Raw genomic sequence first — 20,565 nt, 5'->3', positions numbered from 1 at the left:
GGATTGTACTACATCTCAAGAAACCTCTGAAGCACTCAAAAAGCTATATGAAATTTCCTATACCAATTGAGTGTTATTTTTAAAGAAGAGGATTTTCTCAATTAAGTTGGAGGTAAATGAAAGCGTTAATGGTTCTCTTTCTAGAATTAAATAACTTTAGGATAAATTTGGTGCTATTGGTTAAAATATTTCTAACAATGATTTAGTAACAATTACTATGAAAGGGATGTTGGATGATTATCATATGTTTTTCTTTGGACTTTCAGCTAGGGAAAAGACTCCTACCTTTGATGAATTATCAGGTATTCTCGTGCAAGAAGAAGAAAGAAGGAAGGATTTTACTAGAATATCTCAAGGTTCAGATTACTGGTAGCCAAAGGGAAGCAACCATACATATGAAAGCCACGGGACAAGAACAAAGGAGACAAAACATGATCAGTACCACATCAAGGCACAATTCTACCAAGGAAAAATACCTAGATGAAGAAGAAGGATGTATGCTTCTATTGTGGTGAGTCTGGACACTTTGCTAAAGATTGCAATAAAAATAAATTTGACGAGTCCAATCATAGAAGGCATTCAATCAATTTTGTTGATAAAGAAACCTTAGTTAGTGATAAAATATCAAATGATTAATTTCAAATGATTCCTTATCAACATAAACTAATTATATTAATGCATGGTTCATTGAATTAGGTGCTTCAATTCATATGACATGCAAAATGGAATAGTTTGATACCTGATGAGCCTCATAAATTGGTAATTATATGGGCTCATTGCACCTCCTAACCTAGTTAAGTCAAACATTCTCTTAGCTTATTGTATGATTTTATGATTATATTTATGCTTATGGAGTGAGTTGAGTTAGATATGATGCCATGTGGTCTAACATGTGTTTAGTGCAGATTATTGATGAATTTTGAGGTCAAAGTCAAGGATCTAGTGGAAAAATGGTAGAAATAACTCGAAGTGGACAAAGGAGAGGACTTATAGGAAGGAATCCCCCTCATTTATTACTCATCACTTCGAATTCCCCTTCATTCAGCTCGGAGTACAAGCAGCCGAATCATGCACTAGAAGGTAGCCGAGCAAGTGGAGGATGACTGATGACTATCTCGAGTTTTGGAAGCCAAGCCTCCCTGATTTTAAGGAAGCTGTTGGTAGCTTAATTTGTATAAGTAGAGAGGCCTAGGGCCTCACTAGGGTCGGAATTTTGTTGGATTTTTTCTTATGTAAACTCTATTCAACTTTGAGCTTATTTTTTGTGACAGTTTCATGTAATCTTGCTATTGTTTTGAAAATAAAGGTGGGATGCTTTTTGAGCTAGCATTGAGTCACCTCAGAGGGCTGAAGCTCTTGGGTTAGGGCCCAATCCAAGTAGCCAAGCTCCTATTTACTTGTATTTGTATGTTTTATTTCAGTTTGTAGATTAGGTTGCTGTTAGATGTATTTATTTTATAGTTAAGAATAGGTTGCTTTTGATGATTCAATAGTTTGCTCCCATTTGTGCTTTCTGTAGCAGGTTAAGCAGTGATAAAGAGAAGATTCAAAAGGCTAGAAACAGTGCCCTGGCCTCTCTTCCTCCCTTTGGGACCATGATTTGAGGCAAAGACCCTCTGTCTACCCCAAAAACACAAATTTTCCTCCTTCATAGGACTTCTAGTGTTTGCAGCTCTTTTAGCAGGTTAATAGTCTAGTTCTGCTTTGCTTGAGATCTTCTTCATCATGCTCACTTCCAGATTTGCAATAGTCTTCTTTCATGCTTTCCTTTCTTGTAGAATTTCTCAGCATTTCCTTTCATAGATCATAGTTTAAACTATTTTGATGCAAAACTCTGTTTTTCTAGATGCACTCATTTCATTGCTTGCTTGATATTATTGGTTGACTGTCAGTTCCTTTGAAGCATATCTCTTCTTGTAGTAGGCTATCTTACTAGCCATCACATCTTCCATCTGATCCATGCCCTACAGGTCGCCCAAACCACACTTCAATTCTACCTTAGTTTCCTGTATTTTCCCGAGAACTTATTCCTCTCTCCTTGAGCAAACCCAATCATCTTCCTCTCTCCTGGTGATTCATGGTAGACCTAAGGTGCCCTAACACCTCATTCCAACCTTCATCCATCTTTTTCACCCACTCTCACACCCTCAAAACAAACTGCTCTCGGCCTCCTCCTGCAGGCCTCCTGTAGTTGCCCTGTTTTTCTCCTGTAGATTTCCCGTGTCCTCCTGTAGATTTTCCTGTAAGCTTTCTTTTGAAGGCCAAGTGTGGGAAAAGCCTCCAGAAGGCCACCTGAGACATCCTAGGACCCATCCACACCATCATATATCCTATCAAGTCCAAAAACCACCCTCCAATGCCACCTATTCGCTGCCACATTCACACACAATAAATTACATGCATGTCAAATTCACATAAAAATACATAAAAATCCAAAAATATGTTTTTTGCTTGTTTACTTCTAGAAATAGCATAGTTATATGTTGGTTACTTCCTTGAGTAGGTAATGGCTTCCTTTCATGGTTTTTATAGTGCTTCCTGCAAAAGTAGAATAAGTTGGTTAATTAGGGTTCACTAGGTTTTCTTTACATTTCAGTGTTTTTCCTTTCTGCAGTTAGATTAGTATCTGTAGAGTAATCTTTCTCTCCTTTCATCACATATAGAGCTTCTTCTGGAATCCATAGAAGTTAGCTTGAGCTCCTAGTGATCTTGTGCCCGCTGACCAAGTGACAACCTATAGTAAGAACTAGTACTTGTGCATACAACACCGATGCTTCCAAGTTTGTTACGAACTACCAGGTTGATAAGAGTAAAATAGGAAACCCAGGAGTTTCAACATTATTGTTGCAATACTGGTGATCACCACTTTTTGGCGTTGTTGCCGGGGAAGCGTCAGAGTATTTTGTGATTGCTGCTTTCTTCTATTCTCTATTGTAACATTCCACTAATAGTTTATTTCAGCAAAAGTAGACTAGTCATTTCTCTTCAATTCTGCAAATTTCATTTCAGCAAAAGTAGACTAGTCATTCCTTTTCCTTCAGTTCTGTATTTCCTTACTTTCCTCTTCAATTCTGCAAATTTCATTTCAGCAAGTTCATTTCAGCTAGTTGCAATTTCTTTTGTTCAATCAATTTTAGTTTCTGCAGGTACTATCAGTGTGGGGAAAAAGAAACAAAAACCAACCAAAAAAAAAAATTCCTTGTTGGGTGTCGAGCCTGATTATCTTCTGTATTCAAAGGTTTCAGCCAGATGTATGCCCCAGGAAGACTGTACACCCCTCCACACGGGGGGGGGACTTGTACCCCTCAGTTGGGGGGTCCGGGGGCTAGTGGTCCCCCGACGAGGGTTCGGGGGCAGCGACCTTGAAGCTAAAAATAGATGTAAATTTGCCTTGTAAAAGTCTAGTAATTTCTAGTCAATCTGGGCGGTTCATTAGGCGGATGATCTAACGGTAGAAGTTATGTTTAATTTAGGGTTTTTTGCCCTAGAAGGCAACCCCTCGCTATATATGAGGGAATTGTATTGCATCTATGTAGATCTGTATTCTGAGTGAGGAAGAGGGAGGAGATTGAGAGTGAAGATGACGTTACAGTGGATCTAATGTAGGTTGTATCTCTTCAATTTGCTAGATAATATCATAAAAGAAGGACTGGCTGTTTCTCCGTGGACGTAGCCCAAACTGGGTGAACCACGTATATCTGTGTCTCTCTTGTTTGATGCGTTTTCTGTGTTTATATTTATGCAATATTTTATGTGTTCCATTGCTCTGTAATATATAATTTTCTAACAACTGGTATCAGAGCCGAAGGTCGATTTGGCTGATAAACTCGCAGGAGAGAAGGATTCCTAGTTTGAGTGGGAGCAATGGTGGAAGATGGTAGGTTAGAGTCGAGAAATTTAACGGCCAAAACTTCTCGTTGTGGAAGATGCAGATGGAAGATTAAAGATCTGTACCTACAATTGGGTGGAAAAACAAAGATACCGATGGGTATGATAGATGAAGAATGGAACCTTCTCGATAGAAAGGCACTCGAAACAGTACAGTTGTGCCTCGCAGTGTTGGTCGCCTTCAACATTTTGAAGGAAACGACAACACAGAGTTTAATGTCGGCATTAGCCAAACTATATGAAAAACCCTCGGCGTCAAATAAAGTATTTCTTATGGAGCGCTTATTTAATATGAAGATGTCAGAGGGTGGATCTGTTGCTGATCATTTAAATGATTTTAATACAGTTACAAGTCAGTTAAGTTCTGTAGGGGTAAATTTTGATGATGAAGTTAGGGCTCTGTTATTTCTGTGCTTATTGCCAGAAAGTTGGAATGGATTAGTTATGGCCATTAGTAACTCTGTCTCTGGATCTAGTACTTTAAAGTTTGATGATGTTGTCGGTGCAATCCTTAGCGAGGAAATGCGACGACAAAGCTCCAGGAAAGAGGAAGAAAAATGCGACACCAGGTAATGCTTTGACTGTAGAGACTAGGGGAAGAAAAATGGAAAGAGGAAAGAGCCCAGGATATCACAGTAAGTCAAGAAAAGGCAGATCCAAGTTCAAATCGGGGATAGTGTGCTAGAAATGCGGAAAAAAAGGACACCTAAAGAAAGACTTTAGATCTCGGAAGGGAAAAGAAGGAGATGCACAACAAGAAAACAATCATGAAGCAAATGTGACAGGTGAGGTGTTACAAGATGCATTGATTCTTTCTTTCGAAAATATTACTGATTCCTGGGTGGTAGATTCAGGGGCCTCATTCCATGCCACACCTGATAAGAAATATTTTCATGACTATGTTCAAGGAGATTTTGGACAAGTCTGTTTGGGTGATGATAAAACCTATAAAATTGTTGGAATGGGTAAGGTTCTTGTAAAACAGTAGAATGCAAACCAATGGCTACTAAAGGAGGTAAGGCATGTTCCAGATCTGAAGAAAAATCTGATTTCGACAGGGCAGTTAGGCGGTGAAGGTTGTGTGACAACTTTCATAGATAAAGCTTGGAAGGTCACCAAAGGAGCCCTGGTAACAGTAAAAGGAGAAAAGGTTGGTACATTGTATTTATGAAATGGTATTTCTAACTCTGTTAATGCTTTAACTTCCAAAGGAGCAGATGCAGCATTATGGCATGATAGGCTCGGACACATGAGTGAGAAGGGGATGAATATTCTTCACTCAAGGAATTTGTTGCCAGGTTTGAAGAATGTTGATTTGGAATTTTGTGAGAATTGCATTTATGGAAAACAGAGGAGAGTCAGATTCCTTAGACTTGGGAAAGAAAAGAAGATTGAAAAATTAGAGCTTGTGCATACAGATGTATGGGGACCTGCTCAAGTATCATCTCTTGGTGGCTCTCGTTATTATGTTACTTTTATTGATGATGCAACTAGAAAAACTTGGATTTATTGTATTAAGAATAAATCTAATGTATTTGATACTTTCAAGAAATGGAAAGCTTTGGTTGAAAATGAGACAGGGAAAAGGTTGAAGTGTCTTAGATCAGACAATGGAGGTGAATACTGCAGCAAAGAGTTTGATAGGTACTGTTCAGAGAATGGAATTCACAAAGAGAAGACAGTTCGAGGAACACCACAAGAAAATGGTGTGTCAGAAAGGATGAACAGGACAATCATGGAGCGTGCAAGGTGCATGAGATTTCATGCAAGATTGCCTTTACAATTTTGGGCAGATGCTGTAGATACTGTTGTTTATCTAATAAACAAAGGGCCTTCAAGTTCCTTACATGGTGGTATTCCAGAGGAGGCATGGACAGGTAAAAAGGAAAACTACTCATTTTTAAAGACTTTTGGTTGTGAAGCCTTTGTCCACATTAATAAATAAAATAGAACAAAGCTTGAGGCAAAATCAATGAAATGTACCTTTACTGGATATGGTGTTAATGAGTTTGGTTATCGCTTATATGATTATGAAAATCACGAAATCATTAGGAGCAGAGATGTAATATTCAATGAAAAGGTCCTGTATAAGAATCAGTTGCAGGAAAAGAAACAAGAAAAAGAAAACAGAGAATACATAGTGCTTAACGATATCACAGGAAAAGTGATGGTGCCTGAAAATCATAATGATCAACAGCCAAAACAACAACCACAACAGCAACAAGAACTTCAAACACCTGAAAGTGGTGTTAGAAGATCTACCAGGATAGGTAGATCCCTTGAACGATACTCTTATTCATTATATTATGTATTGTTGATTGATTCTGGTGAACCAGAATGTTATGAAGAAGCAGTGCAGGTAGAAACCAGGAAGAAGTGGGAGCAAGCCATGAAAGAAGAGATGGACTCCTTAGCATATAACCAGACTTGGGACTTAGTCAGGTTTCCTGCAGGTAAAACAACATTGTAGAATAAATGGGTTTACACGCTGAAGGAAGAAGATGGAGGAAAATAGAGGTACAAAGCTATACTTGTGGTGAAGGGGTTTGCATAGAAGAAAGGTATTGATTTTGATGAAATATTTTCTCCTTTTGTGAAAATGACTTCAATTAGAACTATTCTAAGTCTAGTAGTAGCTGAAGATTTGCATCTTGAGCAGTTAGATGTAAAGACAACCTTTCTCCATGGGGATTTGGAGGAAGAGATATATATGCAGCAGCCACAAGGATATGAGGTAAAAGGGAAGGAGAAACTAGTGTACAGGTTGAAGAAGAGCTTGTATGGCTTGAAACAGGCTCCAAGGCAGTGGTATCTAAAATTTGACAGGTTTATGTCTAAACAAGGTTATACCAGATGTCACTCTGATCATTGTGTTTATCTCAAAAGGCAAAATGATGGCAGCTACATTATATTGTTATTGTATGTAGATGACATGCTTGTTGTAGGTTCTAACATGCAGGAAGTAAATGTGCTAAAAAAGGAAATTGGCAAACTTATTTGCAATGAAGGATTTGGGTGCTGCAAAACAAATCCTTGGTATGAGAATAACTAGAGACAAGAAGAATCACAAATTAACATTGTCTCAAAGTGAGTACATAGAAAAGGTGTTGAAAAGGTTTAATATGCAGAATGCAAAAACAGTTAGTATACCTTTGGCTAGCCATTTCAAATTAAGTAAGGAGGCGTGTCCCAAGACTCAGGAAGAAATGGCTCATATGTCTAAAGTTCCATATGCATCAGTAGTTGGAAGCTTAATGTATGCAATGGTCTGCACAAGGCCTGATATTGCACATGCAGTGGGAGTTGTAAGCAGGTACATGAAAAATCCAGGAAAATAACATTGGATGGCAGTGAAGTGGATTCTTAGGTATTTGAGAGGTACCACAAATCAAGCATTATGCTTTGGTGGTTCAAACATTGCTCTACAAGGATATGTTGATGAAGACATGGCAGGTGACAGAGATAACAAGAGGAGCACTACAGGATATGTATTTACTATAGGTGGAACAGCTGTCATTTGGGTTTCAAAAATCCAAAGTGTTGTTGCACTTTCAACAACAGAAGCAGAGTATGTTGTTGCTACAGAGGCTAGTAAAGAAATGATTTGGTTACAAAAGTTTCTGGATGAATTGTGTAAGAAGTAGGAGTTGGGCAGGTTATGTAGTGACAGCCAGAGTTCCATACATCTTGCAAAGAACTCTGCATTTCATTCCAAGACTAAACATATACAGCTCAAGTACCATTTCATAAGGTCAGCATTGGAAGATGGACAGTTGAAGCTGCAAAAGATACACGCTAGCCAGAATCCTGCAGATATGTTAACAAAAGTTGTAACTAGGGAGAAACTGAGAATCTGCTCAGTTTCAATTGGTCTTCAAGTATGATGAAGAAGATGAGAAACAACTAGGTCCAAAGTGGAGTCATCGTCTAGCAAATGAAGCAGCGGTGGAGTTGCTATAATCAGACTCCAAGTGGGAGATTGTTGGGTGTGGAGCCCGATTATCTTCTGTATTCAAAGGTTTTAGCTGTATGTATACCCTAGGAAGACTGTACACCCCTCCACACAGGCGGGACTTGTCCCCCCTGCGGGAGTTCGGGGGTAGCGCCCCCGAAGCTAAAAATAGATGTAAAATTGCCTTGTAAAAGTCTAGTAATTTCTAGTCAATCTGGGCGGTTCATTAGGCGGATGATCTGACCGTAGAAGTTATGTTTAATTTAGGGTTTTTTCCCTAGAAGGCAACCCCTCACTATATATGAGGGAATTGTATTGCGTCTATGTAGATCTATATTCTGAGTGAGGAAGAGAGAGGAGATTGAGAGCGAAGAGAGTGTTACAACGGATCTGCTATAGGTTGTATATCTTCAGTTTGCTGGATAATATAATAAAAGAAGAACTGGTTGTTTCTCCGTGGACGTAGCCCAAACAGGGTGAACCGCCTATATCTTTGTCTCTCTTGTTTTATGCGTTTTATATGTTTATATTTATGCAATATTTTATGTGTTCCATTGCTCTGTAATATATAATTTTCTAACAACTGGTATTAGAGCCGAAGGTCTATTTGGCTGATAAACTCACAGGAGAAAAGGATTCCTAGTTCGAGTGGGAGCAATGGCGGAAAATGGTAGGTTAAGAGTTCAGAAATTTAACGGCCAAAACTTCTCGCTGTGGAAGATGAAGATGGAATATTATCTGTATCATAAAGATCTGTACCTACCATTGGGCGGAAAAACAAAGATACTGACAGGTATGATAGATGAAGAATGGAACCTTCTCGATAGAAAGGCACTTGGAACAGTACGGTTGTGCCTCACAGCATCGGTTGCCTTCAACATTTCGAAGGAAATGACAACACATATGAAAAACCCTCGATGTCAAATAAGATATTTCTTATGAAGCGTTTATTTAATATGAAGATGTCAGAGGGTGGATCTGTCGCTGATCATTTAAATGATTTTAATACAGTTACAAGTCAATTAAGTTCTGTAGGGGTAAATTTTGATGATGAAGTTAGGGCTCTGTTATTTCTGTGCTCATTGCTAGAAAGTTGGAATGGCTTAGTTATGGCCATTAGTAACTCTGTCTCTGGATCTAGTACTTTAAAGTTTGATGATGTTTTCAGTGCAATCCTTAGCGAGGAAATGCGACGGAAAATCTCTGGTGAGACATCAAGTAATGCTTTGACTGCAGAGACTAGGGGAAGAAAAATGGAAAGAGGAAAGAGCCCACGATATCGCAGTAAGTCAAGAGAAGGTAGATCCAAGTCCAAATCAGGGTAGTGTGCTGGAAATGTGGAAAGAAAGGACACCTAAAGAAAGACTATAGATCTCGGAAGGGAAAAGAAGGAGATGCACACCAAGAAAACAGTCATGAAGCAAATGTGACAGGTGAGGTTTTACAAGATGCTTTGATTCTTTCTTTCGAAAATATTATTGATTCCTGGGTGGTAGATTGAAGGGCCTCATTCCATGCCACACCTGATAAGAAATATTTTCATGACTATGTTCAAGGAGATTTTGGACAAGTCCATTTGGGTGATGATAAACCCTGTAAAATTGTTGGAATGGGTAAGGTTCTTGTAAAACAACAGAATGGAAACCAATGGCTACTGAAGGAGGTAAGGCATGTTCCAGATCTGAAGAAAAATCTGATTTCTACAGGGCAGTTAGGCGGTGAAGGTTGTGTGACAACTTTCATAGATAAAGCTTGGAAGGTCACCAAAGGAGCCCTGGTAATCACAAAAGGCAAAAAGGTTGGTACATTGTATTTATGCAATGGTATTTCTAACTCTGTTAATGCTTTAACTTCCAAAGGAGTAGATGCAACATTATGGCATCATAGGCTCAGACACATGAGTAAGAAGGGGATGAAGATTCTTCACTCAAGGAATTTGTTGCCAGGTTTGAAGAATGTTGATTTGGACTTCTGTGAGAATTGCATTTATGGAAAACAGAAGAGAGTCAGATTCCTTAGAGTTGGGAAAGAAAAGAAGATCGAAAAATTAGAGCTTGTGCATACAGATGTATGGGGACCTGCTCAGGTATCATCTCTTGGTGGCTCTCGTTATTATATTACTTTTATTGATGATGCAACTAGAAAAGCTTGGATTTATTGTATTAAAAATAAATCTGATGTATTTGATACTTTCAAGAAATGGAAAGCTTTGGTTGAAAATGAGAAAGGGAAAAGGTTGAAGTGTCTCAGATTAGATAATGGAGGTGAATATTGCAGCAAAGAGTTTGATAGGTACTGTTCAGAGAATGGAATTTGTAGAGAGAAGAGAGTTCGAGGAACACCACAAGAAAATGGTGTGTCAGAAAGGATGAACAGGACAATCATGGAGCGTGCAAGGTGTATGAGATTGCATGCAGGATTGCCTTTAAAATTTTGAGAAGATGCTGTAGATACTACTGTTTATCTAATAAACATAGGGCCTTCAAGTTCCTTGGATGGTGGTATTCCAGAGGAGGCATGGACAGGTAAAAAGGTAAAATACTCATTTTTAAAGACTTTTGGTTGTGAAGCCTTTGCCCACATTAATAAAGAAAATAGAACAAAGCTTGAGGCAAAATCAAAGAAATGTGCCTTTATTGGATATGGTGTTAATGATTTTGGTTATCGCTTATATGATTATGAAAATCACAAAATCATTAGGAGCAGAGATGTAATATTCAATGAAAAGGTCTTGTATAAGAATCAGTTGCAGGAAAAGAAACAAGAAAAAGAAAACATAGAATACATAGTTCTTGACGATATCATAGGAAAAGTGATGGTGCTATTGAAAATGCAACAAGATGATGGATCTTAGTGAAAAGAAGTCGCCTTCACTAAGTGGGCCCACAGACTATTTTTGGCGCAAAGTCTATTTTTAGACTATGTCTATTTTTAGACATATGGATCATGGTCTATGAGTTGCAGGATGCTATTTATGGATGATTGGTCATGTTGGTAAAAATAGATGGACCTCTATTTTTAGACATATGGAAGGAGTCTACTTTTAGACTGCCAGTCAAAAAATAGAATAGTCGAATATTATTAGCTCTTAATAATATTTGGACTATAAACATTATCTTATCCTCTTGCAGCACTTCAGTTCGAGCTACGGATGTGGCACATGCAACTGCCAGAAGGAAATACGCTTTTCCTATGGGTTAGTTAAGCTATTGCATGATGGAATTCAGTTAGAACTCAAGTGATTGAGTTTGGTGGAGTTGATTGAGGAGTTGATGGAGTTGTGTTCAGTTTGACTTAATTGAACTAGTTGTATTTAGTCTAACTGACAAATAAACTAGTGATGAGTGGTGTGAATTAATTATTAATTAATTCACTAATTATTAACTCATAAATCAACTAAAGAATACATCATTTAACTTAGTGCATGGACAGTTCAGTGGAGACAAGTGTTAGAGGTGGGTGAAAGGGTGAGACTACTATCAGTTGTGACTATAGCTGTGCATGAGATTTGCATAATCATTGATCGAGATTGCCAATGAGGATTTTGCAGTACAAGCCAAAGGGATTTCGAACTTGGTACTCATCTATTCTCAACTTGGATTGCGCAGTAGAGGTAGGCAAATAGTGGAGGAGATTTGAACCCGTGACTTGTTCAGATCTGAGCTAGTTTGTGTGTAGCATGTGGAGATAGTACTGAGTACTTGTGAGGAGTATTGTGCTATGTATTGTTACATGTTCTCTATCATTATAGTATACAGATAGTTGGGGGTTTTCAGCTATATGCTTTCCCCATTACATACTGTGTTGATATGTGCGATTGATGTTTCAATGTGCGCATGCGATTGTTTTTTTAATTCCGCAAATTGATGATCAATGGTAGAGGAGGTTATGTATTATGCATGCATTCCACAAATAGTGTATAAGCAGGATAATCTCTGTGAATAAGTGTTATATTATTCAAATTTCTACATGGTATCGGAGCAAAGTTGATCATCAGATCTATTATTCAGAAAGTGATTACATTTTATTTCTTCAGGCAGAGTCTGTAATCGGGCCAGGTAGCCTCTGGATTCATTCTTCTTTTGGAAGGTGAGATATCTAGTAAATGCCCATATAGTCAATCTCTGTACGAGAAATACTTTGTTCTCACAAATTTTAGATCAGAATCGGTTGAGTTTTGAGCTGGTGGAATTCCAATTTGCAGCAGTGTTTTCTTGGTGTCGAAGTTGAAATGTCTTTCAACAAATTGCGATTGGAGTATGCCCTTGAAGCCAGCTCAAATTATATTGCATGGAAAGATAGGATGGAGGTGGTGTTAGATGACAATGGGTTGAAGGAGTTCATAGATGTTGAAGTCCCAAATCCTATTGATGTTGCTCAAGTTGAGGCTTGGCAAAAGAAGACAACAAAGTGTCAAAGGATTCTGTTGGAGGGCGTGAAGGATCACATTGTATCCAGCCTGCATGGAAAGGCTTCTCCATACTTGATGTGGAAAGCTTTGACAGATTTATCCCAAAGCAAGAGCAACCAGAGGAAGTTGGCACTCAAGGATAAACTCAGAAACATTAAGTGTGAGAAAGGAGACAGTATACCCAAGTATCTCACGAAGTTCACCCAATGCTGGGATGAGCTGGGAAGTGTGGGGGTGACTGTCAATGATGAGGACTTGGTGAGCTTGGCTCTCCTTGGTCTTCTGAAGAGTTGGCATTCCTATCAGGACTCTGTCAATGGTCAGGAGAAATTTCCAGGATCGGAGAGACTTTGGTCGGATCTTGTGCAAGAGGAGATCAGGCGGAATACCAGGGACGAATCTTCATCAAAGGCATCTGATGAAGAAAATTGCGCTTTGGCTGCCAAAGCAAAGAAGGGGAAGAACAAGAAAGCTTCTCATTCCAGTGCGAAAGGCAAGAAGTAGGACATGTCCAAGGTGAAGTGCTTTCACTGTCACCAACGTGGACATTATGCCACAAATTGTCCGCAGAAGAAGAAAAATAAGCAAGCTGTTGGATCTGCAGCGAGAGAGGCTTTAGCCTCGCAATTTGAGTTGGATTTTTCATTGATCGCATGCTTGGTATCAAGTGTGATGGGATCGGTATGGTTCTTAGATAGTGGTACGTCTTTTCACATGACAGGAGATCTAGATTTGTTTTCTGATCTGGATGAGAAAGATCTTGGAGTGCACATCGAGATGGGCGATGATGGTAGATACAGTGCGACCGGTATCGGTACCATTTCCTTTGAGAGGGAGTCTGGTAAACCCTTCGTATTGAAGGAAGTGATGCATGTTCCAGGATTGAAGAAGAATATTATCTCTGTGGCGATGTTAGAAGACAAGGGATATGATGTTGTCTTCAGCGAGGGAAAGGCTTTCCTGCGTAGTAACACAACTGGAGAAACCCGAAAGATAGGGGTTCGAGTCAAGAACCTTTATCAATTGCATGTAGATGGCTGCGCAGCAATGGCATGCAAGGTAGAAGGAGTGGTGAGCCGGGATGATGGCGAGCTGTGCCAAAGGAGATTGGGCCACCTTCACCATGGAGCTTTGAAGATACTGCAGCAGATTTCTACTGGGCTTCCTAAAGGCACTCTTGCACAGTCAGATTAGTGCAAGGGGTGTACTTTGGGAACATTTGTGAAAGCCACCTTTCACGAGAAGGATAGTCACGCCACGACGATCCTTGAGAGAATTCACATAGACGTGTGTGGACCTTTCTCAGTAGCTTCAACAGCAAAGCACAAGTACTATGTGATCTTTGTTGATGATTTCTCTCGAAAGTGTTGGATCTTCTTCATGCAGAAGAAGAGCGAGACATACTCAAAGTTCTGTGAGTTCAAAGCACTGGTTGAGAAGGAATTGGGAAAGAAGGTGAAGGCTCTTAGGAGCGACAATGGTGGTGAATTCATCTCTGGCGAGTTCAAGGACTTTTGCAGTGCAGAAGGGATTCGAAGAGAGCTCATAGCTCCCCATAACCCACAGCAGAACGGGGTTCCTGAGTGGAAGAACAGAACGATCGTGGGTGCTGCACGGGCGATGTTGCATGATCAGGGCCTACCCCTTCACTTGTGGGCAGAGGCATACAATAGTGCAGTATATGTGAAGAACCGTTGTCCTCATAAGATACTTGGCTTGAGTACACTCGAGGAGGCTTATTCTGGTAAGAGGCCTGATATTTCCCATTTGAGGATTTTTGGTTCTCCTATTTACATGCATGTGACGAAGGATGCCAGGAAGAAGCTGGAGCCGACCGCAGAGGTTGGGATATTTGTGGGGTACACTAATACGCCCCACAACTATCGTGTGTATTTGCCAGAAAATCGCAAGACTGTTGTGCGACGGGATATCAAATTTCAGGAGGAGAAATCCATGAAGTGTTCACTTGAGAGGGAGCCAGACTTGCATGTAGATGAGGAGCTATTAGTTCCTAAGGATGAGCTTCAGGATGTGGATCAGCCACAAGATGAAGTTCATGGAGTGGAAGAGACCACTCATGCAGTGCCAACCATCAGAGGGCACAAGCGCACTACAGAAGCTGAGGGACTGGCTCAAGATGCAGAGAAGGTTGTAGGACCACCTACAACACAGAGCAGATAGAGACAGTCACCTGATCGGTACACTGGATACATGGCTCTTGTGAGCAAATGTGTCATGACCGAGCCATCCTCTTTCGAGGAAGCTGTGGAGGATCCCACATGGGTAGATGCCATGGTGGAAGAGTATGATTCGATTGTCAGAAACAGTGCATGGGAGATTGTCCCAAGACGGGAGGGGAAATCAGTGGTGGGTTCGAGATGGGTCTACAAAGTGAAGCAGACAGCTGACGGGAGTGTGGAGAACTACAAGGCAAGATTTGTTGCCCGAGGCTTCTCACAGATAGAGGGGATCGATTATGAGGAGAACTTTGCACCTGTCGCAAGGTATTCTTCCATACGGACAATTCTTGCTCTCTCAGCGCAGATGGGGTGGCACATCCATCAGATGGATGTGAAGACTGTGTTCCTCAACGGAGTCATTTAGGAGGAGGTGTACATAGAGCATCCCGAAGGTTTTGAGATCTTCAGCAGCGAGTCGCATGTGTGCAGGCTCAAGAGAGCGCTGTATGGGTTGAAACAAGCACCTCGTGCTTGGTACACATGGATAGATAGTTATTTCATTGGACTTGGATTCTCCAAGAGTGAGGCGGATCCTAACCTATACCAGATTATGGTGGAGGGTAAGCTACTAATCATTGTACTTTATGTAGATGATTTTATTTTGACGGGAGATGAGCTGTTGATACTTTCATGCAATGAGGATCTTGCTAGAGAGTTTGAGATGAAGGACTTGGGCCTCCTTCATTATTTCCTGGGATTGGAAATTTGGCAACGCAGTGATGGACTATTTGTTTCTCAAGGTAAGTATGCAACAAGATGATGGAGCTTAGTGAAAAGAAGTCGCCTTCACTAAGTGGGCCTGCAGGTTATTTTTGGCGCAAAGTCTATTTTTAGACATATGGATCATGGTCTATGAGTTGCAGGATGCTACTTATGGATGATTGGTCATGTTGGTAAAAATAGATGGACCTCTTTTTTAGACATATGGAAGGAATCTATTTTTAGACTGCCAGTCAAAAAATAGAACAGTCGAATATTATTAGCTCTTAATAATATTTGGACTATAAACATTATCTTATCCTCTTGCAACACTTCAATTCGAACTACGGATGTGGCACATGCAACTGCGAGAAGGAAATACGCTTTTCCTATGGGTTAGTTGAGCTATTGCATGATGGACTTCAGTTAGAACTCAAGTGATTGAGTTTGGTGGAGTTGATTAAGGAGTTGATGGGGTTGTGTTCAGTTTGACTTAGTTGAACTAGTTGTATTTAGTCTAACTGACAAATACACTAGTGATGAGTGGTGTGAATTAATTATTAATTAATTCACTAATTATTAACTCATAAATCAACTAAAGAATACATCAGTTAACTCAGTGCATGGACAGTTCAGTGGAGACAAGTGTTAGAGGTGGGTGAAAGGGTGAGACTACTATCAGTTATGACTATAGTTGCGCATGAGATTTGCACAATAATTGATCAAGATTGCCAATGAGGATTGCGCAGTACAAGCCAAAGGGATTTCAAACTTGGTACTCATCTATTCTCAACTTGGATTGCGCAGTAGAGGCAGGAAAACAGTGGAGGAGATTTGAACCCGTGACTTGTTCAGATCTGAGCTAGTTTGTGTGTAGCATGTGGAGATAGTACTGAGTACTTGTGAGGAGTATTGTACTATGTATTGTTACATGTTCTCTATCATTATAATATAAAGATAGTTGGGGGTTTTCAGCTGTATGCTTTCCCCATTACATACTGTGTTGATATGTGTGATTAATGTTTCAATGTGCGCATGCGATTGTTTTTTTTAATTCTGCAAATTTATGATCAATACTAGAGGAGGTTATGTATTATGCATGCATTCCGCAAATAGTGTATAATCAGGATAATCTCTGTGAATAAGTGTTATATTATTCAAATTTCTACAGGTGCCTGAAAATCATAATGATCAATAGCCAAAACAACAACCACAACAGCAAAAAACACTTCAACCAGCTAAAAGTGGTGTTAGAAGATCTACCAGGATAAGTAGACCGCCTGAACGATACTCTCCTTCATTATATTATGTATTGTTGATTGATTCTGGTGAACCAAAATGTTATGAAGAAGTAGTGCAGGTAGAAACCAGGAAGAAGTGGGAGCAAGCCATGAACGAAGAGATGGACTCCTTAGCACATAACCAGACTTGGGACTTAGTCAGGTTGCCTGCAGGTAAAACAACATTGCAGAATAAATGGGTTTACAGGCTGAAGGAAAAAGATGGAGGAAAACAGAGGTACAAAGCTAGACTTGTGGTGAAGGGGTTTGCACAGAAGATAGGTATTGATTTTGATGAAATATTTTCTCCTGTTGTGAAAATGACTTCAATCAGAACTATTCTAAGTCTAGTAGCAGCTGAAGATTTGCATCTTGAGCAGTTAGATGTAAAGACAACCTTTCTCCATGGGGATTTGGAGGAAGAGATATATATGCAGCAGCCACAAGGATATGAGGTAAAAGGGAAGGAGAAACTAGTGTGTAGGTTGAAGAAGAGCTTGTATGGCTTGAAATAGGCTCCAAGGCAGTGGTATCTAAAACTTGACAGGTTTATGTCTAAACAAGGTTATACTAGATGTCACTCTGATCATTGTGTTTATCTCAAAAGGCAAAATGATGGCAGCTACATTATATTGTTATTGTATGTAGATGACATGCTTGTTGCAGGTTCTAACATGCAGGAAATAAATGTGCTCAAAAGGAAATTGGCAAACTCATTTGCAATGAAGGATTTGTGTGGTGCGAAACAAATCCTTGGTATGAGAATAACTAGAGATAGGAAGAATCACAAATTAACATTGTTTCAAGTGAGTACATAGAAAAGGTGTTGAAAAGGTTTAATATGCAGAATGAAAAAATAGTTAGTATACCTTTGGCTAGCCATTTCAAATTAAGTAAGGGGGCGTGTCCCAAGACTCAAGAAGAAATGGCTCATATGTCTAAAGTTCCATATGCATCAGCAGTTGGAAGCTTAATGTATGCAATGGTCTACACAAGGCCTGATATTGCACATGCAGTGGGAGTTGTAACCAGGTACATGAACAATCTAGGAAAAGAACATTGGATGGCAGTGAAGTTGATTCTTACGTATTTGAGAGGTACCACAAATCAAGCATTATGCTTTGGTTGTTCAAACATTTCTCTACAGGGATATGTTGATGAAGATATGGCAAGTGACAGAGATAACAGGAGGAGCACTACAAGATATGTATTTACTGTAGGTGAAACAGCTATCAGTTGGGTTTCAAAAATCCAAAGTGTTGTTGCACTTTCAACAACAGAAGCAGAGTATGTTGTTGCTACAGAGGCTAGTAAAGAAATGATTTGGTTACAAAGGTTTCTGGATGAATTGTGTGAGAAGCAGGAGTTGGGCAGGTTATATAGTGACAGCAAGAGTGCCATACATCTTGCAAAGAACTCTGCATTTCATTCCAAGACTAAACATATATAGCTCAAGTACCATTTTATGAGGTTAGCGTTGGAAGATGGACAATTGAAGCTGGAAAAGATACACACTAGCCAGAATCCTGCAGATATGTTAACAAAAGTTGTAACCAAGGAGAAACTGAGAATCTGCTCAGTTTCAATTGGTCTTCAAGTATGATGAAGAAGATGAGAAATAGCCAGGTCCAAAGTGGAGTCATTGTCTAGCAAATGAAGCAGTGGTGGAGTTGCTATAATTAGTCTCCAAGTGGGAGATTGTTAGGTGTGGAGCCTGATTATATTTTGTATTCAAAGGTTTCAGCCGGATGTATACCCCAAGAAGACTGTACACCCCTCCACATAGGGGGGACTTGTTCCAGGGGGGGGGGAACCCCCCTAGCTGGGGATCTGGGGGCCAACGGTCTCCCGGCAGGGGTTCGGGGGCGACACCCCTGAAGCTAAAAATATATGTGAAATTTCCTTGTAAAAGTCTAGAAATTTCTAGTCAATCTGGGCGGTTCATTAGGCGGATGATCTGACGGTAGAAGTTATGTTTAATTTAGGATTTTTTTCCCTAGAAGGAAACCCCTCACAATATATGAGGGAATTGTATTGGGTCTATGTAGATCTATATTCTGAGTGAGGAAGAGAGAGGAGATTGAGAGCGAAGAGGGTGTTATAACGAATCTGCTGTAGGTTGTATCTCTTCATTTTGCTGGATAATATAATAAAAGAAGGACTGGTTGTTTGTTCGTGGACGTACCCCAAACTGGGTGAACTTGTATATTTGTGTCTCTCTTGTTTTATGCATTTTCTGTGTTTATTTATGCAATATTTTATGTGTTCCATTGCTCCGTAATATATAATTTTCTAACATTCATTTCATGCCTCGTAGGAATAGAGATAACTTAGGAAAATTTTTGCCAAACACCTCCACTGCTTCACACAACCAACCTTCTCTCTTCTTCAGTGGCTATGATCAAGAAGAACCCTTGGGTGACCAGTAAGACATATTTTAAGAACCTATAAGGGAAGAAGAAGAAGAAAACATTCCTTTGGAGCCAATGGTTGAAAACATAAATGCTAGGGGGAATGGAGAGAGAATAGAGGGTACATTTCCCATTCGAGAGACCAATGGGGACACCAAAATAAAGAATATAAGCCCTTGCGCCCTACTTCATTTCCATGGTCTGACTACAAAATATCCTGACACCTTTTTGTTCGAGTTTGTTGTTATCTATCGAAGCTATGACTATGCAGAAGATGAGAAAAAGTTGAAACTATTCCCTTCTACTCTCAAGGATGCCGCATTGCACAGGTTCATGGGATTACTTGGCAATAGCATCACAACTTGGGCTTAGATGCAGTAAGCCTTTAACAACAACTATCGAGACTACTGTAGGTAAAAAGACACTAAAGAAGAAATTTTTTGAATGACCATAGGAAGTGATGAGTCCCTGGAAGACTATGAAGATAGGTTCTATCTTAGTAACAAAAGGGCCAAGTGTACACTTGACCTTGAGTCTCTGAAGTTGGTCTTGCTCAGGGGAATTCGGGAAGATATTTTAGACACCCTCCATCTAATGGCCAGGGGAGACATCTACCAACTGTCCTATGAGGAAATAAAGATTGTTTTTAGAAACCATTCTAGAGTATCCAGAAAGAAAGGAAGGGGGAGTCAATCCATAGCCAGTACCTCTTCCTCTAACTCATCCATTAAAGGAGAAACTAGAAATATGATGGAAGACTTCATGAGTGAGATGTTGCAGACTCTTGCCATGCAAATAGATACCTTACATATCAAAAGGAAACAAGAGGGAGGAGAGAAGTCTTTGGCCATTTTTTGCCCTAGATGCACTAGGAGGCATCCTAGGAATGAATGCCCATTGAACTCTATAGAGGTTTGTTCAGTCTGCAAAGAAAATCATTCTACAGACAAGTGACCTTCCTTACCTGGACTTAAAGCTATATATCAAGGGGCTGAGGGAGTCACTGAACAACTCTATTGCATAAACCAAAGGAGGCCGCATGGACCCAGACCATACCAGCAGGGGATGCAAGGAACATCTCAAGAATACTAAAACCCCAACCAAGTCACTTCCATACCTTCTTGGGGCCCTCCTGCACATCCTTCCTGGTCCATGCCTCATCCTTGGTCCTTCACATCTCAATATCATGCCCAAATAGCCACCCATTCGTTTCAATTCTATGCTCAGCCACAACCTCAGTGGAATGCACCTCATCGGGGGTGGAGGCCCCAATACAACTCTCCTCCCGCTCTTTTTCCTCCACCACCTGTCCAACCACAACTGTTACCTCCTGCTCCACCAAAGCAACCCCAAATGCTTGCCCAGCAAAATCCGAACCCGAACAACAGATAGGCTCAGCAAGTGTATAGTGGGGAACCATCATGCCCAACTTAGGCTGTGGAGATTTAGGAATTAACTTGCGATCTGGGAAAGTTCTCCGAGATAGCCAGCCTCCACCTAGGGAGGTTGAGGAAGATAAAGAGGAAAGTGAACCTAAAGCAATTCCACCCTTTCCTAAGAGACTATCTGTGATAGTCCAGCCTACCCGAGAAGAAATTGAACTCTTGGGAGAATTGAAACATTTATGTGTGAAGATACCACTTCTCCAAGCCATAAAATATGTGCCTATCTACAATAGGTTGAT

This window comes from Pinus tabuliformis, chromosome 2_1 (assembly GCF_031772625.1).
Source record: "Pinus tabuliformis cultivar Carrire ecotype Pingquan chromosome 2_1, CPIR1, whole genome shotgun sequence".
Classification (NCBI taxonomy): domain Eukaryota; kingdom Viridiplantae; phylum Streptophyta; class Pinopsida; order Pinales; family Pinaceae; genus Pinus; species Pinus tabuliformis.
This window is presented reverse-complemented; position numbering follows the sequence as displayed.